The sequence below is a fragment of the Medicago sativa genome, chromosome 5 (assembly GCF_051527215.1).
Source record: "Medicago sativa cultivar Bolivia chromosome 5, Bolivia_mono, whole genome shotgun sequence".
NCBI lineage: Eukaryota > Viridiplantae > Streptophyta > Magnoliopsida > Fabales > Fabaceae > Medicago > Medicago sativa.
In genome coordinates, this window is record NC_140753.1 from 33,019,633 (window position 1) to 33,033,747 (window position 14,115).

Genomic DNA, 14,115 nt, shown 5'->3' on the forward strand with positions numbered 1-14,115 from the left:
AATCAAGTAATGGATTTGAATTCCATGATCTTGATAAGCTGGTCTATAACTTATGTGAAAAGAGGATCAAATGAGATTTGAACCTTTTGTAGATTATTGGCATCAACGTTTAGTACAAACAATTGTGATTCACATTTCCAAAATCCATGGATATGGACTATTGGACTCATTTGATTTTATATCATTTGAAAGATATGAGCCCCACTTTTCAAAATAGATTAGTACACCGATCACCAACAAAGGTGAAAGGACACATAATTTATTTGAATTGATATACATATGAGATGTATATGGAGAACTAAACATATTTGCTAGATATTGTTTCTATTACTTCATCTAACATTACTAAATCATTTAGTAGATAAGCAAAGTGTATTTGACACGATTCAAGAAAACTTTGAAATTGTTCAAAGATTTTAACAATGAAGTAAAAGGAATAAGTTTGAAAAGTATAAAGACTATACGAGTAAGTTGTGATGGTAAATGCTTGATTAATGAGTATAATGATTATTTATATCGCTTCATGTTTGACATAACTCGATCTAAAATAGTTTGATTATAACTCAATGACTCTTGAAATTAACTAAATTACAGTTATTCTTCACCCACAACAAAGTTCCAATTAAGTAATCATAAAGACACCATATTAGATATGGAGGTAAGAGTACCTAGTTTTGACTTTATGATCAATTGAGGTTATATGGTTTATTGGATAAACTAAACTTCGAATTTAATGAATGTATAATTGTGTAACTATCCTTAGGAAACTAAAGGATATTATTTCTACATCTTCTTCTTTGACAAAATTTGTTTGTCGCTAGAACTGAAGTATTCCTTTTCAAGGAATATAGCTTTGAAAGAGCCAGTGGGAGTGATGTAGAACTTGAATTTAGTCAAGTAACACAAAATACACATCTCTCTAAGAATGGAACACGAGTTGATTCAACAAAGGGTTGTTGTTAAATCATCAGTTTGAGTAGCACAAGATCTAAATGGCTTGAACTTTGAGAAGTGGCTATATGCCATGGGATCTTATAAAGAATCTATGTACACAGACCATATATGGATATTGGAATGTGAGTTTTCTTTTAGAAAACTGACATGGATGATATTATGAATACCTTTAAGATGTGATTGATTGTAGAAGGTTTCTTGCAACTCGTGATGCAAATCATGACGAAACTATTACATCATTGTAAGGCTTAAATCTAACGATCCCAAATTCTCGTTGTTGTATAATACATGTTCTAGAAGATGGATAACGAGGTTGTATTCCTTAATTGGAATAACCTTATATATGTATTTGACATATGTAGGATTTCGTTAATCCAAAGGATACTAGAAAGGTATATGTATTATCAAATTCATTTATGAATTAGAGAAAACTTCTCGAAGTTGAATTTTATTTTATTAATGAAGTTTTATGAAAACTTTTATTAATAAAGAAATCTTGTGCAAATAAGGAGATTAGTGGGAGCATTGATATTAGTTTGGTGGAGTATGTGGATGACATACTAGCCACCAAAATAATTTATCTACACATGTAAGACATGGTTAGAAAATTATTTTCAATATGTACCAAAATTGATTATAGTGTTCGACACTAGAATACCTTCAAAAATATCCTTGGATGTCTTAAAGGACTATGAATTGTTTCTTGAAAACGGATGAAAGAAACTTTCATATCCTTGACTTTCATATCAGTGTACAGTATATCCAGATCGTAATTTGGAATAAATGTTATGCTAGGATATAACCTATGAAATTTGTAAAAGTACAAGCTTCAGATAGTTGTTGTTTCTATTACAGATGTCAAATATATATGATTTGGATTGTTTAGCTCATAGTTAAGTGAAAGCATGTGTTTCTTGCGTTGCGGATTCTATTGATCTCGTCTGAGGTAAAATTAGTTTAAATCTTGCGAGCAATGAAAACTTGATCTCACCAATGATCCAAATGTATACTTTGACACTTCAATTTCTTTTCGATAGAAGATCGAAAGTGGAAATTGAAAGAAGTATGACCTACCAACATAGAAAAGAGTTCCTTATCTGCTAGTAGAGTATCTTGTCCATAGTGTGCTTGATGCTAACACTTGACCAATAGATATTGAGTTAATATTTGATTGGCTTTTAGTGCTAGTGGGAGATTGTTGGAGTAAGCCCTAATAGCCAATCTATATTGATTGGGTTTGGCTTTGTATCATGATATTGATATAAATATATATTGTGAATATATAAATTATAAGGCATTTCTTTATTGGTTTTGTTTTGTTTCAAAATAATAAAGTCCCTAGAATAGTTAGTCTGTTTAATGGAACATTAAGTATAACTTAATTGTGAGACCCCGTTAAACATAAGGAAACTATTCTAAAAGTATCCGTAGTCAAGCTTTATTGAGAAAGTGGGATATCATTAAAGCATAGAGACTATTATGTGGGTAGACTGATGATCACATCTCACAGATCATGGATAAAGAGTTATCAAGTCTTCACATAGATATAAATATTAGGAGTAATATTTATATTGGATTGACCCACCGTGAGAATACTACATAGTAAGTTATGCAATTGTCATAAGATATACTCACAATGATAATAGTGTATATCGCTCTTAGACCTGAAACCACTATGATCCCTAGATGTGGACTCAAGTGCTTTGTTGCCATTCTAACGTTGTCTGTAAAAGGATAACCATAACGTTGGTTGATGGGTACTTGATGAAGCATGCTGAGGGACATGAGTGTCCTAGATGGGATTTGTCCCTCCTCATAAACAGGAGATATATCTTTAGACCTCTTGATGAAATATGACTGTAAAACTGCATGGCCATGCCGAACTTAGTCAATATAAGATATTGGACTTATTCGTTATTCAGTATATTTCGGAATCAAAGAATATAAATATTGATCTATACAAGGGTGACAATATCTATGCCTTGGGATCAATAAAGATATCGAGACAAAGGAGTAAGTGTACACATGAGTATTATCATGGAAAGGTTTCGTCAGATCACTTGACATTCTTGTCACTTGGGTAGCAATGATGTGTTGCTAGATACCGCTCATTGTTTATAATATTAAATATTAGATTTAATATTATTGCCAACGTGACTAGAACCTATAGGGTCACACACAAAGAACAGTCAAAAGAGAAATATATAAGTATGACTTATATAAGGGGTGCGTTTAGTAAATAACGCTAATTAGTTAGCAAAATTACTAAACTCGTTGTTGGGCTTACTGAAGCCCAATAATGACTTATGACTTGCAGAGCACACTAGAAGTTCTATAAATAGAACTCTGGTGCTGAAGTTTTTGGTTACACGTTTTGAAGCAACCCCTTTCTTCTCTGCACTTCCAATTCATTGGCTAGCACCGAGTTTTGGAGGAGCACTGTTCGTGTGGACTTGGTAGAGGCTTTGCTGCTTGCTTGGCTGTGATCGAGATTCCAGTTTCCAGTTCCAGCTTTCAGATTCCACAGTTCAAGGTAACAATCGAATCACTGATTCATGTTTGAATTTCGTAATGATCCAAGGAATGAAAATTGAAAATTTTCCGCTGCTTCTACTCCATTCTTCTATTCGATTTTCCTTCAGAAGCATGGTGGATCAACGGTTCCAAATATAAAGAGTCTCGAATAAGAAAAGGAGCTTAAAGGAATGATAACCCAAACAAGGATATAGAAACTCTAAAAGAGTTTTATGACATAATTGATTTTTTCAGTTCCAGAAGAACTGATCAGGTACCTGAAACTTATGAAATATCGATAAATTATGTCATGAATGAAAGATCTCAATGGAATGAGATGGAACCGAAATGAGGTCAATGTCGACGTATTTTTGGATATATAATATAGCGCTATATGTTATAAGTAATAATGAGGATCATGAGTTAAAGTCTATTGAAGATTATAGATAGAGAAAATATGTACAAATGGAAAGAGACAATTCCAATGATATCAAACTCACTTCATAAAGCATAATTAGTTTGGAATTGTAGTCCGCACACTTGAAGGTGTGAAGTTAAATGGATATATATGATTTCTCGCGCGAAAAGGAAATTATTATGGCAAAATACATATATATATATATATATATATATATATATATATATATATATATATATATATATATATATAGTTTGATATGTTCACCTTAAGTGAATTGGTAAATATCTACCATTTATTTTTAAGAAACATACATTGTTTAGAGACATATTCACCTGAAGTGAATTCAAGAATCTTTTTTATACTTGATTAAGTTCAGTATCACATGAAAGACTCAAATTATATGAAAGATGTGTTACAATTTATTTGTATGGCTCACTTGATAGTGATGGTTATCTGAAACTCCCTGAAGGATTTCATTTGCGTAAGATATACAATCAAAATTATTGAAGAGATGACATCATTTGTCCATTTTAAAGATATGGAAATGAATTTCTTATAATCGACTTTATGATAATCGTATAAATATTATTAGAACTCCTGAAGAGATTCTAAAATTTGTTATACAATGATCGATATGGACAAATCTAGTTGATTATGTAATAGAATAATTGTGATGTCACTTGATGTGAGTAAAGATCACGTCCTCAAGAAAATTATGAACAATTTGAATTGGTCAGGTGAGGATACTAATGTATTTCGCTTATTATATATATCGTAGTATTTTATTTTTGTCAATATTAGTAAATACATATACTGCAGTAAAGTCAAGCGTACAATTTGTACCTTAGAGAAAGAACAATATCACCCAATCGATTGAAAATGCTAATACCACATCAAGAAAGTGAAGAATTATCTTTATAAAAGATTATGATTTTACACATGCAAGAAACTTGCAGTTTTCTAATTTTAAAATGATGTTCTTTCAACAACTCAATATGAAGATATCTCAAGAGCTGCTAATTTCGAGAAGATTATGGAGATATATCATATCTTTCTACATAGTCACTGACAAGTAAAGATTTTGAGTAACTAGTATAAGATTAGTTAAACTTCTTCATCTCATATATAATTGTCTTTATGAGGGGGAGACAAAAATGTGTTTTGCACTCTTTTTCCCTTAACCATGGTTTTATCCCACTGGGTTTTTCTGGTAAGGTTTTTAATGAGGCAGATTATGACACCAAAGGATGTTGTACTCTTTTTCCTTCACTAGAATTTTTACCCATTGGGTTTTTCTCTAGTAAGGTTTTAATAAGCCATATCCTTGATGGACATCCAATGAGGAGTGTTATGAATATAATAAGTGGATGTCCACAAACCCTTGTACTTATCTATAAGTCACACCTATTTGTACTTATCCCTTAAGTACTTAACTCTTAAGTCATGTCATTGTACTTCTCTATAAATAGAGACCACATATAACATAATTGTACACTACAAGAGAATAATATAATCATCTCTATTTCTCTTTTCTCTACTTCTCTTTATTATTCTTATTCTAATAGTTTCATAACACATACTAATATTTGTCAATTAAAAAAATGAAATACTTTGGCAGTATTTGAGATTTGTCATCATATACTCTTTTGTAACATTTCTGTTATTACCAGATTTCTTCTAAGTTTAAAAGCAATTAATTTTCAGTATTTATTTGACCTTAGTACTCTTTTCTTACAATTTTTGTCGATCAATGCCTTTTGCGCGATCTTCTCCCTGCTCCCTTTGTCTCTTCACTGTCTTGCATGTAGTCATCTCTGTTTTACTAACTTCATCCTATGTTTCAGTTCAATGATTGGATTGGATAATTTCCTAGATATCTAAAATTGTTGTTTCTAGATTGAATTCATTTTGAATTTACTTGAGTTATTTATGAATTTATGCTTATTGAACTTAGTTCAATGTTATGATTTCGAGGATGTTTTCTTTATTTATGATGAAGAATTTTATGCACATAGTATTGGAGTGTTTAACCGATTGATAAGAAGGAAAATTTAGTGTCATACTCTATTGACAAAATTTCACAATTTAGTATCATACTCTGAACTCTACTAATGACAATGAGGAAAATTCTTATGCTAGTGGTATTATTCAACTAGGGGTTGTCTATAGTCTATACTGTAGTTTGTAGTTTAAATCATTGTCAATGACAAAACCTAAGTCCAGTTTGCAAATTTTCACTAATTTTTAGTTATTAGTGTTAAAGAGTATTGTGGAAATAAAATCTATAAGATGGCAATCCTAATCTATCATGGTTAAATATTTTGCAAAACATCGATAGAGATTACATTATGCCAGATGAGACCAGGTTCTGATAACTTTAAACTAGCTAACTTGTCAGGTAAGCTATTACCTTGCCTAAAATTATGAGATATTATGAAATTCATACTAGAAACCATAGTAATACAATTATTTCACATGTTCTTGAGTTGCCACATACAGGAGACTTGTAAGCCAAGGTAACTAGCATATAGTTTGTTTCTAACCATAAATTGTGCCAACCCTTTTCTTAACCTATTTCAATGGCGTGAATAGTGGCAATCAACTCAGCAAGGAAAGCAAAAGAGATTCGTAAATTAACATGAAAGCATCCTAGAAACAAAATCTCTTAGGACACCAGCAGTACATGCAAGACCAGATGAACCTAAAGTTGCTCCATCATTGCATTTGAATTTGATCCAAGAATTAATAGAAGGCATCCATATCACGTACTTTATTGATGGAGCTGAAGGATGATGAATTCTAACATTGAAATCTTTATTGAGAGAGGGTAAAGTATGCAAAGTGTAGTTTTGAGATTATGCAATTGTGTACATGACATGGCAGAGGTGTCACTCTTATATGACCAATTATGACCGTTGGATCATAAGAGTGTCGGTGAGGTCGTGGGAACTCATTCTGTGTTGTGACAAGCTCAAATTTCTTTGTTTGAGCGCCTTTGGGTGGCGTTATTCCCGTTTGTCGGTCTTGAGTCAATAGGTCGTTGATCGGTCACTTATTGGACCGTTGAGATCCCGAGGTTCGGCCCAAAACAGTCCTAAAACTTGTTTCTTATTAATAAATTTAGTATGTAAAATTACAAACAAAATAGATATTAAGGATATGTTTTCAAGTTTGACACATTATTTTTAACCAAAAGTAATGCAAGATGCATTACCAAAATTGTTTACCAAAAAGAAAATACAAAGAAAGAAAGAGGGAACTAGGTCAATACCCTTTCAAAAATACATAAACCTGAAATTAGGAAGATATAATATGTATCTAATATATTATGTTCTAAGCCTTTGAAAACTTTAAGGATAAAAAATTCTTACATATTCACTGCAAAAGCCAATTTTGTTTTTTACCAGAGAGAGAGAGAGAGAGAGAGAGAGAGAGAGAGAGAGAGAGAGAGAGATTACAGTTGATGATGTTCTGAAATATAGCCTACCTTCATGAGTAACATATAGTACTTAAAATGTTGATAATAGAAGCTTTGATTACCACTTTGCATTGTGGTTTCGTCACAAATCTTCCAAATGCCTTCAATATAAGTGAATTGAATGGTTGTTTTGGGGATTGTAGCTAACCAGTACCATATTTTAATTGCAAAATGGCATTGGAAGAACAAGTGGAATGTTGAGTCGGAGTCAAGTAAGCAACCTCTTTCTTTTAGACTTTCATTATTTTTGAAGGTGTAATTTCAGGTGACCAAATAATTCTTGCCCAATGCAGATGTTGACCAATAGGAGATTTAAATATGAAAGCATCTTTAAAAGAAAGCTCACTAGAAGAAGAAGATGTCCGCATCAACTTGTCATTCATTTCTACTCTTGCAATTGTTACTTGCTGAACAAGTTTTCAAAGATTAGGGAAGGCTAATTGCGTAGATAAATGGAATCTCCATTGAAAATCTTCAATGAAGTCACTAACCTTAGCAGTCAAATTTGAAGAAATGTTTGATGGAACATTTATAGTGTAAGCAAGTGGAATCCCACACCAATAATCATTTTAAAAACTGACTTGTTCTCCATTACCAATATTCCAGTTAGAGTTGTCCAAAGTAACTGAGTTTCTTGATTTTATGCTGCTCCAAATAGAAGAAAATATGTGGAAATTGACATATCATCTTTTGTTAAAAGCTTTATTTTCCAGTAATACAAACCCAGGGTTCTTGAGACTTGTGAAAGTCCCAACAAAGTTTGAAGCTTCATTCAAAGTGTCAATTGTCAAAGACCTTAGTCCTTCTTCCTTTAAAGGCTTGCAAAGACTATGCCAAGCCATTGTTACCATTTTTCTTTATTCTATGTCCCCAAACCAAATGAGTTTCTAATGCATCTTTCAATATCTTTAAGCAAAGACACTGGCCATGAATCGACATATATGTTATTAATTAACGTTCCTTGAATGTCTTATTTTACCAGTTGTACCCTTCCAACAATTGAGAGCAATGAGGCTTCCTAGCCAAGAATATAACTATAATTTGATTCAATCATCTATGGGTTGCAAATGAGGGGCTGCTAGATAGGAAATGGAAGTGTTCAAATGTTGAAACCTAACAGGTTAGTAATGGCAGTTAACCTAGTCAAAGAAATTGAACCAGAATATAAAGTTGATTTAGAAGGGTTGATAACTTGGCCAAAACAGTTCGCATAATCAATGAATAGTTGCCTCAAAGCTTGAATGCAAAAATTGCAGTTAACCTAGCCAAAGATAGGAATACTTACCACTATACTACAACGACTTTGTTAAATTCTATATCTATTTGTCATTTAAAATAAAAATGACACCATTTCAAACATTCAAGGACAATTATTTTTGAAACAACTCATCTATACTATATATAAAGAAAACTACCTCTTTCAGCACTTTTGTGTTGGATTTTTTTTCTTCCAAAAATACCCTCAATTTTCAATACAAAACCATATGTAACAAATAAATAAAGAATAAATTTAAGTATTTAAAAAATGTAACAAACACGATATGAATATAATTTTTTTTGTTTTTTTTTCTTTATCATTTAAAAAGTGTAACAAACTAGATGAGTATATTCATACTTACTTTTTCATCATTTCAATTATACCCTTAAACAACTTTTTCTATAATAAAATTGTTGTTGGTGTCATTAAGAAAAAGAATTTAGATTACATTTTTTTGTTATATTGTATTATTGCCGGTGTCGTTGAAATAGATAATCATGGTTAGTTTGATTTTTTTATAACTTGAAAGCAACACACATTTATAATTTTTTTTTTTTTAGTTTTAATCAAAATCAAAATTTCATAAAAAACACCATTGATAATTTTCAAACTTTAGCGCAATAAAAAAAACGGAAAGACGGGCACGTGAGTGTCCGTCTTTTAGCTAGTAAATAATAATGTAAACCAAAAATACATACATACATACATACATATATATATATATATATATATATATATATATATATATATATATATATATATATATAAGAGTAATATACTGCCTCAATTTTTTTATATTTTTATACGTCCAAAATAGCCAGCACCCAGTGACTATGAAGTTGATAGTTGAGATTAATATATTACCTCAAATTTTATATATATTTTTTCTTTTTTTGAGAGAATATATTTTTGTTTTGTTAATTTAAAACTTGAAATATCATATTATCAAAAGAAATTGAAGTATCGTTGTCAAAAAAATATAAAGAAGAAATTGAAATGTCATAGTCAAATGAGAATGAAAGATTTTAAAATGCCTTATCTAATAATCAATTTGGATGTCGTGAAAAAAAAAACGTATTTTGTATAAGCCTTTAACTGTTGTTGTTTCTTCCCACGTAAAGTGATTAACCGTGTAGTGAAATTGCTCGTTCGCAAAAACAACAAAAAAGACGCCGTTGCCGGGGATCGAACCCGCGTCACCCGCGTGACAGGCGGGAATCTTATCTAATAATCAATTTGGATGTCGTGAAAAAAAAAAAACGTATTTTGTATAAACCTTTAACTGTTGTTGTTTCTTCCCACGTAAATTGATTAACCGTGTAGTGAAATTGCTCGTTCGCAAAAACAACAACAAAGACGCCGTTGCCGGGGATCGAACCCGGGTCACCCGCGTGACAGGCGGGAATCTTATCTAATAATCAATTTGGATGTCGTGAAAAAAAAAACGTATTTTGTATAAGCCTTTAACTGTTGTTGTTTCTTCCCACGTAAAGTGATTAACCGTGTAGTGAAATTGCTCGTTCGCAAAAACAACAAAAAAGACGCCGTTGCCGGGGATCGAACCCGGGTCACCCGCGTGACAGGCGGGAATACTTACCACCATACTACAACAATTCTTTGTTGTCTGTCAAACTCTACAGTAAATACATAACAATTACTGTTCCTCATCAACAAGCTATTGGATAAATAGTTACTCCCTCTGGTCCTTATTACAAGAAAAAGTTGACATTTTAGGTTCATAGAATAATTAATGTATCTTATTGTAAATATAGACTAGATACATCATTTACACAATGAACAACAAAAGTCAATTGTTGCTTATAATAAGGACCGGAGGGAGTATTATATTTTTCTTGATAGAAGTTCAAATTTAGTGCTTCGTATAATACTCTCTTTTATAATTCTGCCAAAAAAATACTCTTTTATAATTGTGATCCGTCTAATATATTTTTATTTAAATGCACTAGGTCTATATAACAAATACAGTCTTAGGTAGGGCTGGACAGATTGGGCCGACCCGCCCAAAACCGGCCGGCCCGTGAAGACAAAAAGGGAAACGGGCGGGTTGAATCGGGTCGTCGGGTTGTCGGGTGTCTTCTAACCGGTTTGGAATGGGTAGTGTTGGACGAGTTCGGGTGATCAAACCAAACCCACTGATAACCGAAACCCGACCGAGAGTATTCATTCAAAATTCAATATCTGATTGGACTAGGCATACACTAATAAAGTAACACCCTTGAAAACTTGAAACCACTGTCAAAACCATCAATTTTCTCTTTCTTCAAAACCAGCTTACACAAAAACTAGGGGCTACATTTCTTTTCTTTCAACTGCCTTTTCATTTCACTTTACTTTATCAAGTTTAACCCATATCTTACAAGTTAATTTTTTTCTTCATAGAATTTCCTCCTCTTAACGTTCTTCATAGAATTTTCAGGATTGTTCCTTCTTCCTCACATGGGTTACCGGTTCTAAAAACTCCTCCTGTTCCTCTTCTCTTCATGTTTCCCTCCGTCTCTTCTCTTCCATAATCAAGTTGAAATGTTTGTATCAACACCAAATCTGTCTTCATGTAAATCAAGTTGAGATTCATCTTTGTAGATCTACACATTCGAGTGTTGAATCTGACTTTTTCTCTTCTTGAATTTGATTCTATTAGATTTTTTTCTTTCTTTCTTTAATCTTCCACCGTCGAAGTCCGACCGACCAACCGCTCACACCGAAAAACCGAAAATTACGGGGAACCGATTCAGAAACGGACGAAAACGGTGATTGTAATGTCACCCGCGGGTTACGGCGGAATGAGTTTTTGGCCCCGAAAACCGGCCGAAACCGTCCGCTGTCCACCCCTAGTCTTAGGTTTCCTCAAAAAAAAAAAAAAAATATAGTCTTAGGCATTTCCACTAAAAATGTTTCATAAAGCCAAATAATAGACATAATGAGTTTGCATCATATAGAGAGAGAAAAGCACCTGAGGTTGGAAATTTTTAGGATAACACTTGAGTGATATTGTGATCGGTGGTATTGATGATTTTGGTTAATGTTATGAAACTCAAAGAATGGAAAAAGTATCAATTCTCATTACTTGGAAATGAAGTTACAAGGAGTATTTATAGAGAAAAGAGTGTAGTACAATTGTAAAAGAGTGTAGTACAATTGTACTATCAACTTCCACCAGTGGACTTCCACCAGTGGATCATACTCTTCCACCAGTGGATCCAAGTAACCTATTATTGCTCTTCCTATTTTCTTCTTCTTTCTCTAATAGCCCCCCACAAGCTGGAGAATGGTAAATGTCTAACATTCCCAGCTTGAATAAGAGAGTGTTGAAAGGTTGGGGAAGCAATGGCTTAGTGAAAAAGTCTGCCAACTGATCAGAAGAAGAAACAGGGAGCAGTTTCATGATGCCTGCTTGCAACTTCTCTCTCACCAAATGGCAATCAATCTCAAGATGCTTGGTTCTTTCATGAAAAACTGGATTGGCTGCAATATGGAGGGCGCTTTGGTTGTCACAATAGAGCACAGGGTCTTTAGCAAGAGTAACATGCAAATCCTGAAGCAGGTAAAGAAGCCATTGCAGCTCACAAGTTGCTGCACCCAAAGCACGATACTCAGCTTCTGAAGAAGATCTTGAGACAGTCAATTGCTTCTTAGTTCTCCAAGAGATCATGGATTGGCCAAGAAAGAAGCACTGGCCTGAAATGGATCTTCTGGAGTCTAAACATCCAGCCCAGTCAGCATCTGAATATCCAGTCAAGCATAGAGATGAATCTCTAGGAAAGAACAAACCTTGGCCAGGACATTTCTTGAGGTATCTTAAGATTCTAGTGGCTGCATGAAAATGTTGTTCAGTTGGAGATGTGAGGAACTGGCTCAATTGTTGAGTGGCAAAAGTGATATCTGGCCTTGTATTAGTCAGATAAATGAGTCTACCAATCAATCTCCTGTATGAAGGTACATCACTATAGGGTGCACTAGAATCATTATGAAGCTTGCAAGAGGGGTCAGAAGGAGTAGAAGCAGGCTTGCAAGCAAGATGGCATGTGTCAGTCAGTAAATCAATGCAGTATTTTCTCTGACAAAGAGAGATACCTGAAGAGGAATGTGCAACCTCTAAGCCAAGGAAATATTTCAATTGACCAAGATCCTTGATTTTGAAGGAAGCATGCAGAATGGCCTTGATGGATTGAATTTCAGTAAGAGAATCACCAGCAACAATCACATCATCCACATAAACAAGTAACACTGTGAATGAATTATCAGTCTTTTTGGTGAACAATGAATGGTCAGAAGTGGATTGAGTAAACTTATGATGAAAGAGAAGGGATGTGAGTTTCTCATACCACTTTCTACTGGCTTGTTTCAATCCATAAAGTGACTTAACCAATTTACACACTTGATTAGGTTTGGATGGAGTGATGCCTTGAGGAACAAGCATGTAGACATCTTCCTGCAAATCTCCATGAAGAAAAGCATTGTTGACATCTAATTGATGAATGTGCCAGTGATTAATTGATGCCAAAGCAATGACAGTTCTAACAGTTGTTAATTTTGCAACAGGAGAATATGTGTCAAAATAGTCCAAACCCTCTATTTGATTATAACCTTTAGCAACCAAACGTGCTTTGTACCTTTCTATAGAGCCATCTGCATGATACTTGATTTTGTAGATCCATTTACAACCAATAGGCTTCACATTTGGTGGTAAATCAACCAGTTTCCATGTCCCAGTATTCTCAAGAGCAGTCAGTTCAGTTTGCATAGCTTGATTCCAACAACTGAATTTGCTTGCCTCAGCATATGTGGTAGGTTCAGTATGGGAGTCAAGGGATAAAGAATAAGCACAATGTGAAGGTGACAAATTTGAAAAAGACATGTAATGGTGAAGAGGATATGAAACATTATTAACATGTGAAGCTGAAGAGTGGTCAAGACTGCAGACATAGTCTTGTAAATGAGATGGTGGATTGACATTTCTAGATGACCTTCTCAGAGCAGGAGGTGGTGGGAGGGATGGTGGAGAAGGAGTGTCATCATGAGGAGAAGGATCAATGTCAATAAATGTGGGTGTAGGTGGTGATGAGGATGGGTTACTTGCAGTGGAAGCATCTGATGGGAAATAATCCCAATCAGTGGTGACAGAAGAGGAAGAAGGAGGGTAAGGAAGAATATGTTCATGGAAACTGACATGTCTAGAGATATGAATCTCTCTAGTGTGAATATCTAATAGGACAAAACCCTTAAAACCAACAGAGTAACCTAGAAACACAGATTTTCTGGCTCTAGCATCTAGTTTTGTTCTATGAGAGTGAAGAGAAGTAGAGTAACACAATGAGCCAAAGACCTTGAAAGTATCAATATCAAGAACTTTATTGTGAAGTAACTGATAAGGAGAAAGATTGTTTAGAGTTGGAGAAGTGACTCTGTTGATTATAAAGGTTGCATGTAGGAGAGCATATGACCAATAGGAAGCAGGTAACTTTGACTGAT